The sequence below is a fragment of the Danio rerio genome, chromosome 25 (assembly GCF_049306965.1).
Source record: "Danio rerio strain Tuebingen ecotype United States chromosome 25, GRCz12tu, whole genome shotgun sequence".
NCBI classification, from domain to species: Eukaryota; Metazoa; Chordata; class Actinopteri; order Cypriniformes; family Danionidae; genus Danio; species Danio rerio.
Genome location: NC_133200.1, coordinates 20,619,971 through 20,632,604, shown reverse-complemented (window position 1 = coordinate 20,632,604; position 12,634 = coordinate 20,619,971). Strand labels below are relative to the sequence as shown.

General features: G+C 32.6%; 1 protein-coding gene across 2 annotated transcripts in view; it reads left to right on the top strand.

Moving 5' to 3' along the window:
• The window catches only part of map1ab (microtubule-associated protein 1Ab), an 81,808-nt gene that overhangs the window by 50,898 nt on the left and 18,276 nt on the right, over positions 1–12,634 (top strand). The window lies entirely within an intron of this gene.

Below are 12,634 nucleotides of genomic sequence, written 5' to 3'. Positions count from 1 at the left end.
ACAAGACAATAAATAAATCCAGAAAAATCCAGAAGGTTTGTACAGTCCACTTAGAGCTGAATCGACTTCCGTTTATACCATTCTCAAATAATTAACCGTTCTGTGAAATTAAAAATCTTTTTCAAATATTTCCTGAGTGATGTTTAAAAGAGCAAGAGTTTTTTTTCTTTTACAGTATTTGCTATTATATTTTTCATCTGAAGAAGTTTGACTGAAAATATTGTCGAGATGATCCCTGTTTACAAAGATCCATAAAAATGACTAAAAACACTGTACTATGCATGCCAGTAGATATCGATATCACTATTGTTGTTTTGTTAGGTCAGGGGTGTCCAAACTCTGTCCCGGAGGGCCGGTGTCCTGCAAAGTTTAGTTCCAACCCCAATCAGACACACCTGCACTTGCTTGTTGTCAAGCTCTTCTAGAAACATCCTTGCAGGTGTGTTGATGCAAATTGGAGCTAAAATCTGCAGGACACCGGCTCTCCATGAAAAAGTTTGGACACCCCTGGTTTAGGTACTCTCACATGCCTATGGACTAAACACAAAATACACATGAACAAGACATCACTGCTTACACAAATTTATGTTTTTTGTAAATTACAATGAAATGACAATGGAATTGTTTTCAAATACAAACTCTTTAAAAAGTTAGATTCAGTTTTTTATTAGATTTTTCATTTAATGAAAACTTAGCATTTTCCTGATTGTAAATGTTTTTTTTTTGTTTTTTGTTTTGGTTATTTGTTGGCTATTTTTGTTCATTGTTTGGTTATGGTTTAAATATCTACAGGTTTATTTAGTCAGTTTATCTGTAAACGTCTCAAGATGATTGGAAATATGTAAAGATACAAGAGATGGACAGTGTGCTAAATACAAATATATAGTTTAGCGGTCATTATAATATAATATTCTATAGAATCACATAAGAAGATCATTTAGAAACTTCCAGTGTATCTAGCTGAGTTTAAATAAAGAATTGTTCATTTGATTTGAAGTCAATGTTACAGCTACTGTATATACACAATATTAGGTTCACCACTGAAACATTTACCTACTTTTTTGTTATAGTATCTCTTCGAAAGGCTGAACAGTATTTAGAACACAAAGATTTATGATGGGCTTAATGGGAGCATATCTAGCTCTGCTTATGTAACATCTAAAGACTTTACACCAGTGTACTTCTATCTGTTAATGGACAGTTTAATATTCCAATGTGAAATGAATTATGTATAAGGTGCATTATTTCCATTCAAAAAGACATTTTAAAAATGACCTGACAACTCCAGTTCTATTTACTTGCAATCAAATGTTACAGTTATATGTATAGCATTAAAAAAATAATTTGTGCATAAATAATCAAGTTACCAAGGTTAAACTTCAGTCAATCAGGTGTTAGTTTGCTGTCTGTAAATCATCTAGTTAAGAGAATGAAGACATGACATTGACATTTTAGGTAACGTTGACTAATAAAACAGACCAATGTCCTCTTAGATCAGAAGGTGTTCGCTATTTATACCGATTTCTATTTGCTTTCTTAAGCTGCACTTAAAACCTGTTATTAACATCTCAGCATGGGTATTTTTCCAGCACTCGTTCTATACCTGACATTTCCCTTCATTTGAACTGCCTATCCACCTTTGTGCAGGGTATAAATTATCTTTAAACAATTACAGATTTACAGTAATCAGTCTGACCAGGATTTTGCAATCATAGAATTAATTGCACTAATCAAGCTAATGTAAAAATCCAGAGGAGCTTGCAATTTGTTTATTTTTTTTGGGCAGTCTTTTTATTTATTTATTTATTTTTTGCTTAATTTGGACTAAAACTAGTCATAATAGTGTGTTTTGATTTTTTATTCATTATTAAAGTTAATACATTAAGCTACATTAGGTTACATTAGGTTATCCCAAAATTAAAAGTTCTACTCACCCTCATGTCGTTCCAACCCAATGAGATCAAATTAAGATTAGATGACACTTGAGAGCTCCCTCATCCTCCATAGACAGCAATAGCCTATAAAAAAAAAAAAAATCAAAATCAAAACAGACTATATGTCTTCAGTAGTTCACTGATCAGGCATGTGATCAGCCAAAGACACAAAAAAGGAAGATAACATAATAATAATAATAATAATAATAATAATAATAATAATAATAATAATAAATATAATTAATATAAAAAAGAAAAATAATAGTAAATATAATAATAATAAATATGTGTGTGTGTGTGTGTGTGTGTGTGTGTGTGTGTGTGTGTGTGTGTGTGTGTGTGTGTGTGTGTGTGTGTGTGTGTGTGTTTAAATAATAATAATAGAAATAATAATTTAAAAAGTATTCTTTAATATTGGCCATACAATTTAGGTTTCGTTTCTTGTTTTATTTAAAAATGTTTAGCAGTTTAATTGACACCTGAGTGATATTTAATACTTTTATAGCCTACTTTATACCTCAGCATCGGGACAGATCCACAGACCGCTGCTAGATGGTGCCACTAACTTGGTTTAGTGCTCTTGTGTGCACAGAATATCATTTTTCCTGTAATTCAGCAGGCTCTCCATTGCAATGTGATAAATAAACTACTAATCAGTCAACAATTCGAACTGTAAAAACATTACATCCAGTTGAAATGAGCAGCCTAATATACTTTAACATTCCACCCTGAAAAAGTATGTCGCTAAAAAGAGTTTTTCACTTTCATTTTGCTTTGGCTTAGTCCCTGCCTTTTTCATAGTTTTAATTAAACATAAAATAGATTTTTATACATTTGTAAAATCATCTAAACTTGTGAAACTTTCAGCTATTACATTTCAGGTGCTAGGCTGTAGCACTAAATAAATAAAGACATAAGGACAGATGACTTGCAGAGGATAATAGCAAATATGCATCCTGGCTTTATTTATAATGTACATAGAGCACAGTAGTCATGACATGCAAATGTGAAATCGGAAAAAGTGCACAGCCACATTCAAAGCGATTTTAAAATCTTGCATATTATCAGCGGCTTCATTATACACACACATAATAGGACTATACAATATCATTATATTATATACAGCATACAGTAGCCTAACTATGTGAAGTTTATTTTTAAACAAATTTTAAGAGCATCACATGCTTATGATTGCTTGCAGACGGTCCCGCATTATGCAATTTATGATTCACCAATCAGATGATTCCTAAGCCACTATAAGTTCTATATGACAGCCATCTTCGTTTTGAAGAATCCCCCCTTCCACCCCTACTCCTCCTCCTTTCCTAGATGTGTGGCACGGTGGCCCAGTGGTTAACACTGTTGCCTCACAGCAAGAACGTCACTGGTTCTAGTCTTCACCAAGCCAGCCGATGTTTCTGTGTGGAGTTTACACGTTCTCTCCGTGCTCATGTGGTTTTCGTCCCACCGTCCAAAAACATGCAACTTAAGTTATTGACTAATCCAAATCAGCACCTAATTAGTAGTTATCGCTTAAGAGCAATCACTATCTGTTCATTAGCTACTACAGCAGGGGAGTTCTCGAGATCTACCTGCAAAATCAACTATTTTAGTCTGCAAGAATCAGAAAAAAAATCTTCTATTATTTCGATTTTCTGTGCCCATATTATGTATTTAATTCTAAAAAGTCTAGAAAGTGGCATACTGATGTTGCGGTCAGAGAGTTGTGGAGTTTCATCAGTGTTGGAGAAACATCTAGCCCTTTTTCTCAAGCACAAAGGCGTGTGTTCAGATGCTAATGAAAGGCCTGTGTGGTGGCATGATCTCATCGTTGGCTCAGGTTTAGGCTGGAGTTTTCTGGCCCCCCAGGAAACAATGGGAGAGCACCAAAAATCTCCCCGTACCCTTTTCTTTCTTTAAACTTGCTTCCCCAGTAGCCTGCATCTTTTGCCTTTTGTGCTGTTTTCACAAATGTTTCTGCTTTATGCATACTTAAATGTCTAAAGTAATGTGTGCAAAAACAGTTCAAAATAATGAAAATTAACCACATTTTCAGCTGGAAACATGAGAACATTCTGAAAGTCAAAACTGTAGTCCTGTAGTCCACTATTGCTGCTTTGTTTAGGTACTCTCACATGCCTATAGACTAAATACACATGCGTGAGAGATCACTGAATTATTTTCAAAAACTTAAACAATTAATCCTGTTTTTTAAAGTTTTAATTTTTATTACTTGTATTTAATAACAACTTAAAATATTCATGATTTTAAATGTTGTTTCTTGTTGTTGTTTTTTTAAAGCTGTTTTTGTAAATTTTTTCATTCAATTATCTACAGGTTCATTAAGTCAGCTTAACTGTAGAAGTCTCAAGATGATTTAAAATAATGAAGATAAAAACATTTTCAGCTGGAAACATAAGGACATTCTGGAAAAAGTAAAAACTGTTTTATTCAGTAATTCAGTTTAAGCAATAATTCATTTAGTCATTTATTATATTTTTCTCAAATATATATATATATATATATATATATATATATATATATATATATATATATATATATATATATATATATATATATATATATTTGAAATAAGATTATTTATAACTTTCACTGTTGTTCAGTGATTAAAAAAATAAATAAATAAAAGTGATAAGAATTCAGCCAAAAGGATAGTTCACCCAAAAATTAAAATGTATTAACCATTTACTTACACTCAAATGGTTCATAACAAGGTAAACAAAGACAAAACAAGGTATTTTGAAGAAGATTGGAAATACAGGGGCCAAGAGAGCTTAATGTCACGTGCTGCAATTTAAGAAAACGTGCAATTACGAAAAATGCAAGCAAATTAAGACAAAATCTTCATTCGTTTGACAGCATATGTGCTGCAAATCCTCACAATGCAAATAACATTTTTAAAAAATGTGCAGAATTTTCTCACAACGCGAACAATTTATGAAAACGCGCTGCATTTTCTCACAACACTTTCAAATAGCACGGTACACTGCGGAAATGTTTCAAGTGGTCCCTGAGATGTGACAGACCCGGCTATTAAGGTTATGATTATTTAGGCTAATACAATACAAAAGACAAGAGCATCAGGGGTCTGTTTTTGTACGTGGATTACTCAGTTAGCTGGATTTGGTTATTGACGATTTGAGACGATCCAGGATCCATCTGATCTGGGAGTTGTTGTCATAGCAACAGTTCTGGCAGTTCAAACCTGTTTAGGAGCAGATTTATTTCATGTAATCAGGATTAAATCGAGTCATTTCAAGCAAAGGTAATACTGAAAGTATGTACAGAATTCTGCTATTTTCTGACAGTAGTAGCCTATAGATTATATACATTATATAGATTGGGAAAAAAATAAAATAGTTTAAAAAAGTATAATTTATAATTTATAATAATTAATATTATTTAATAATAAATAATTCATAATATTTATGTTTATATAGATATGTTTAAAAATTATATATATAAATCTTTGTAGATAAAAGTACCAAAACAGGGTGGCTCTCCCCAACGGGATCATTTATTGCTATGGATTTTTTTAGATACAAATTATTGCAACTATTTAAAGGTACCTATCCAGCTTTAGTACAATTTCTATAAGTTAATAGACATGCACAATAGTGAATATTTGTTTTTATAACTGAATAATAATTTATGCAGTCATGCACATGTTTTGACAACTAATATGACGGTGATTTGATGCTTTGCCAAAGTTGCAGACGTCTTTACCAATATGAAAATGCTTTTTAATGCAAAATTATTTTTAATTCCTTACGCTGATTAAGAAATGAAAATAGGCCTGGGCTACTATAGTAAAGAAAATCCGATCTTAAATGTAAAACTAAATAAATTCCTAAATACTTTGGACACATGAAACTGTAAAGCCTGCAGCCCACAAATAATATGAAAAGTTATTGTGTATCATATTTAATTATTGTACGAAGAACGGACCCCAGGATGTTAAAATAAACAAACAAAAAAACTTAATGCCTTTTAATCATTCTCTACAACTTTACTGAGCAATACTTATGTATAGCCGATGTGTTCCGATGTTTTTGAAAGTGTTGTGAGAAAATGCAATGCGTTTTCCTACATTTTTTGTGTTCATTTGTTTGCATTGTGTGGATTTGCCTTTCTTTCTTCATTTGAATGATTGATAGCCATTGACAACCAACTGTACAAGAAACACATATTTTGCCAATGGCTATCAATCATTCAAAGGAAGAAATGAAGTCAAAAGGTTTAGAACAAGTGAAGACAGATAACCATATTCATTTTTGGGTGAGCTAACCCCTTTCCTTAAAATTTTCTTCATCAAAGGCGCATTAAATTGAACAAAAGCTACAGTAAATGTATTTTAAATAAGTGATGTGATTTTGAACTATATATTTAGAAGAATCCTGAGAAAATATATCACGAAAGATGCTACTATAACTAACTGTATAATCTGACTGTATTAAATTGTAATACCCACTAATGTGTACAAACTTTCATAAAAAAATTTATTTAAACATACTTAAAATAAGGAACAGGTTAAATAAAAATATAATAATTGCATATTTCTGATGTGATTTTCCAAACGCAATCTCACGGCAATTCGTAACTTTTTGATTTAGTGGCTAATTCGTATGAATTTGTACGATATAATTCGTACAATTTAGTACAATCTGCTCATCACCCAATGACAGTTGCTGTTAGGGGTGGGGTTAGGTGCCACGCCTCCTTTTTAAAATCGTAGATTTTCATACGACTGAACTCGTACCAATTTGTACGAATTAGCCACTAAACTGCCAAAACGTAAAATACTTAAGTTTCCTCGTGAGATCAGGCTGGATTTTTCACATACTCATATTAACATATTAGCAGTATATATTAGATATTTTATACATACATAGAAAGACTATTATGCTACTTTGACTGTGCATTCCAAATGTTCATTTGTTCCGGTCAAGCACAGAAAAATTCTTTAATTCCAAAAGGCATGAAAGCAGAAATGCTGGCTCGCTGTGCCATTGCCACACCTTTTACCCAGGTGGCTGTCTGAGATTCAGTGACACATCCGTGATAAAAGAGGCTTTAATATGCTTAACAGCAGAATCATTGGGCACTGCCAAATCGCAGGACTAGGATTACCAGAAGAAACTAGGCCATTGGCTTCTTGTGTAGTTGCAAAAGGGAGCATCAAAGTCCAGAGAAATATTGGCCAGTTTGTTTGAATGTTGTTTTAGCGCTTTTGTGTGTCTATAGAGCATTTACATGACATACAGTTGCAGAAACTGCTCATCTGTATAATTGATATGATGGATAGCAATATAATTTACATAAATTTGTGAGTTAAAAAGGCTACAGCTTACGATTTCCATCTTCACTATCTCCAAACATTGCAGCACATCCAGGACTGATTATATAATGAGGAATGATTTTGAATTGGCACTGGGATTAGGAGCCGTTCACGCCAAGTGTGATAAATAAAGATAATGATAAAGGCATCGTTCTAAAAATAGTTCTGAATGTAAAACAACAACAGAGTTCAGCTATAATATAACCATAAAGATGTCTAGAAGAAATTATATCATCATTGGGATCACTTTCAGAATGATTTTTTCCCCAGTTTATAAAGGGTGAAACACTGACAGCAAGTCAGGATCCATTGGAATATAGAGGGCTCGGACAGTTTAAAGCTACAGACGGCATTATTTAAAGATAATCACTGTCTTGAAAGCAATTGGTTGTAACAAAGGATGGAATGATAAAAATGTACATGGAAGCAAGTCTAACAAATTAAAGTATATTAATAAAAGCACCTCAGGTAAGCTGGGGAATGATGGAGAAAAATATCATTTGTGTGGTTTTTATTACACTACACTGACTGTGATTACTAAATTCCCTGTTTGATTAGGTAGAATACATGAGCTGGATTCACTGGTGCACTAGAAATTGTAGCACACTGCTGGTTACAAATGGGTAATGCAAAATTTAAAGCATAATCTAAAAATAAGTAGATCATTATCATTAGCTGATGTGGACACAAATACAGTTAATATATTTATAGTTATCATGCTTAGTGTGAAAAGACCTGTTTTTAGTAATGTTGCACAATTGCAAAATATATGAAAAATATGCAAGTACTTAACAATGTATTAAAGAAAAAGATAGTGGAAAAAAGATTAATTTTTTGTTTAAATGCAGATAAGTCCTGCAATTATTATGCAAAGCTCCCAAAGATCATTTCTTAAATTAACAAAAAACTTGCTATTTCAAAAATTGTAGTACTGTTGTAGCAGCAACTGCACCTTATAACAGGTGGCAAACTGTGTTTTATTATTAGTGTACCTTTCTTAAAGAAGTAATGTAAAAGAATTATCGCTTGATCTTTGTTATTAAGGTATAGAATGTGTGCATGATGTGGGAGCTAATAATTTATAATTGATGTGTTAATTAATTTATGAAGTCAAAATTATTAGCCCCGTATGACATTTTTTATTCTAAGTAATGTTCATTAGAGCAAGGATAGTATTTCCTATATATATATATATATATATATATATATATATATATATATATATATATATATATATATATATATATATATATATATATATATATATATATATTTTTTTTTTTTTTTCCTTCTGGGAAAAAGTCTTATTTATTTTAGAATGGCTGAAATAAAGCAATTTTTTAAAGTTTTTAAAAATAATTTAAGGTTAATGTTTATTAGCTCCCTCAAGACATATTTAGTTTTCTATTGGCTACAAAACAAACCACTGTTATCCAAAACCTTGCCTAGTTATCTTATAACTTGCCTAGTCAACATATTAAGTCTTAAATTGCACTTTTTCTTTGCAAAATTTGTAGAAAAATATTATGCACTGTTATTATGGCAGAAATAAGAAATTATATATATATATATATATATATATATATATATATATATATATATATATATATATATATATATATATATATATATTCAAAATATATTGTTCTAAAATCTGTGGAAAAAAAGTCGTCTCTGTTAAACAACACTTGGGAAATATTTTTTAAAAGTAGGGCTAACAATTTGGCCTTCAACTGTATGTATTTACACTGTATTTATTTTCAGCCCTTGTTTTTTATATAATTTTCATGGAAACTATAGATATTTCAACATGGTAATGAAGTGCTATATGTATGGTTTTACCCATGATATTATGGATGATGTTTAATTTGAATAAAATGTATAATATTACGTATACTCACCGGCCACTTTATTAGGTACACCTTACTAGCTGCCTTAATCCTATGTGGCATAGAGTCAACAAGGTACAGAAAATATTCCTCAGAGATTTTAGTCCATATTGACATGATATGTCATAAACTAACCCCTGGTCTTTTCCCCATCGTACTTCTTTCAACCAGTGGTGCGGACTAAGAGTGGATTGATGACTCATTTGTGAGATTACTATAAGCCCCTCAACAGTAACATTAATTCTCTCTGTGCTGAAAAGCTAGTTAGCTGGTTAATGAAAAAAATTAATAAATAAAACACCTGTGGTGCTTTGTGCTTTACTAATGTCACATTCTCAATGAAAATAAATGGCATACGATTGCACAACCTCTGTCATCTGTGCATGAAATGGGAATTAAATGGCTGTTCCATTGGGGCTAACAGATTTAGCATTGTTAATACAGTACACGACAGTATGATGCGCTGTTCACAAGGTTGTTTGCTCCCAAATGCATGCAAGACGGTGGCATGAGTGACTGTTTTAGATGCTTGGATGAGGCGGTTCTGTTCCCAAACTTCCACAGGCCTCAATCTCTTGGGTGATCATATCTAGAGCAAAATATCTGGAGCAGCGCGGATACTTGGTCTGTCTTCTATCACAGCACTGTTTGAGCTTATTTTAATGGAGTGCTCTCATTTTTAGAGTTCATGAGCAGATATTTATATCAAGGAGGTCAGGTGATGTAGGACTGCAGAGACCTCCTTAAAAATGATTGACTGTTTTAAGATGCTTAAGCAACTTAAGATGTTCATGCAATCAAATTTATGTCGTTAATTAAGAATCAGCAGCTGTGAAGATGCTTGTTCAAATTCACTGGATAGTTTAACTTAGCCTTGGACTTTTAGACATTTGTTTCAATGCTGCATTCTTTCCCATTCTTTAGTGACTGTGGAAAAAAGCCAAAAGGGAGTAGTGGAAAGGGGAAGCTGGCTGAACACACAGCTCTGCAAAGCCATCTGGTTATTTGAAATGGAAAGGAGTTTCATGGCTTTTAAGAACATTTGAGATCGTTAATGCATTTATAAAAGGTTTTGAGTTTACTTTTAGGACAAAAAAAAAAATTAGGAATAAAAACAATGATGACTCATGCTGCACTGCAGTTTTTGCTGTCCAATCAATCACTTGAATGAGAATGTCCCTCCCCATAGCAATCCTGATCAGCAAATCAATATTCAAGGCTGTGACATAACTAAAACCTATTTATTTATTGGCTCGACGTTGGATTTTGGTCACTTTCTAACACAGCCTAAAATCAACCAAATATCAACATCATTTGACGTTGTTATTGGACATCAAAATAACACTGTCCTTAGATGCTGGCTAGACATTGAATTTTAGTCACCTGACATGACAGCATAAATCAAATCTAATATTAACGTCTTATGACACTGTGTGCCTACAGAATGTTACGTTAACACACATCCACAAATTACATGTAAATTCATCAGCTTTCTACAACTTAATACTCACTACTCTGCAGTACTTTTATAAGAACTTTTTACACATACTGTGAGTCTATTGAGATTAAAAAATGTCCAACCAAAAATCAGATAAATATCAATGTCTGATGATGTTAGAGGTTGACGTTGTGTGGACATTATCACTATGCCGCTAATCAGATGATGGATTTTGGTTGTCATACCTGAGGAATAAATGTCTGTATTTATTTTGTAGTCAGTATACTTTTTACTTAAGTATTATTTTTCAGTACTCCTTCCACCAATGCTGACACCTTTATGGACACCTATATCAAATACATTACAAATAAATAAAGTTCACAACTGAACATTGAGAATCACCTCTGATTGGCTCAAAAACTACACCAAGAATAGACTTGTGCTGAAAACATTGTGGTCACCACAGTCTCTTTAGGTGAGGTTCATGTTAAATTAAAAAAATTAATAAATAACTATAAAATGACATGGTTGTTAGAATGTTTTTCGTGTTGTCAATATGCTTATGTTTATATAGGCCTTGTGGTGTTGTGTGCAATGTATGTGTATTTATAACCACCTCCAAGGAATTTGGGGTTTGAGTCACTGGCATTGTCATTTTGGGGGTCGTGCGCTGAAAAGTTTGTAAGCCCCTGGTCTAGACAGTCAATAGCATTATTTTTACCTACATTTTTTAGTTTTGCCTCTTCATAAGATTTTCATCACACAACAAAGAGGGCACATGTTGCTCTGGGCATTGTGCCCAAGGCGAGGCACTGCAGTGTCTGAGACTTTAGTACCTCCCTTTTTTCTTTATATTGTATCACTCTGCAGAAGGCAGCGTGTCAGAGATGAGTTTGTCAATTCTGTAGCAGCCTGCATTATTAGCATTCACTGTGTCCTAGTGAAATCGCTTCACCAGTCTTCACATATGTTGTACTTTCACTTCTGTACTTCCATCTCACACCATCTGGCACACAGAAGCAATACTGGGCTTAGGCCAGCTTGGTCCAAACCCCAGTCATGCTGCGTTCAGCAGCTCTTTGATTATCTCACTAATTCCTCCATACACCCTGGTCTTATAACACTGTTTCTACAACTGAAACCACAGGATAAATGTGTTTGGACTGGACTTTTGAGACTATGTAAGGACTTATGTTGCATTTGTGTCATGTGATTTCTTCCCATTAGCTTTACATGGATATCCTCTTATCGTAATTTACACTTAAAACTCTAAACCCCTTACTTCTGCCTGTAATCCAAACATCCATGATGGCTCATTAAGAGGACTCTTGCTGGACTGCCCTTGAAATGCATTGAACTAAGGTTGTCTGTATACTGTATCTTGGAGTCTTTTTCTAAATGAATGAAGATTGATTTGATTGATAGCTATGCCTGCAGGGACATTCTTTTTGATTAACATTAATCAATCATATGCCTGCTATTGACATTCAAGTGAACAAAATCAATGTGCTGTTGTTAAGAGGCAAGCTTTGGAGGATTACGATCTGGCTGCTGTGTTGGGAATTTCGGTGGATTTCAGGTTTAGTGTTTAGCCCTTTTAATGAAAAAATATTTCCCGTATAATTTAGATGAGCTGTAACCTTCTTCTGAATATTGTCTTCACAGTTTGGAGAAAAACTAATGTAAAGTAGTGACCTTTTCTTTAAAGTTGTGTTTAGTTTTTTTACTATGCTTTCCATTCTAATCTTACTCTAATAATGCTTACTCTAATATATATATATATATATATATATATATATATATATATATATATATATATATATATATATATATATATATATATATATATATATATATATATATATATATATATAGTCCAAAAGTTAAATCTGATTACACTCTATTTGGTATTATAATTCATTAATAATTTTTGTTAAGCCAAGTAGCCAACAGGATTAGGATCATTAATCTTAAGGGATTTGTAGCATGTGTAAGATTTGCAATGCTTAAACAT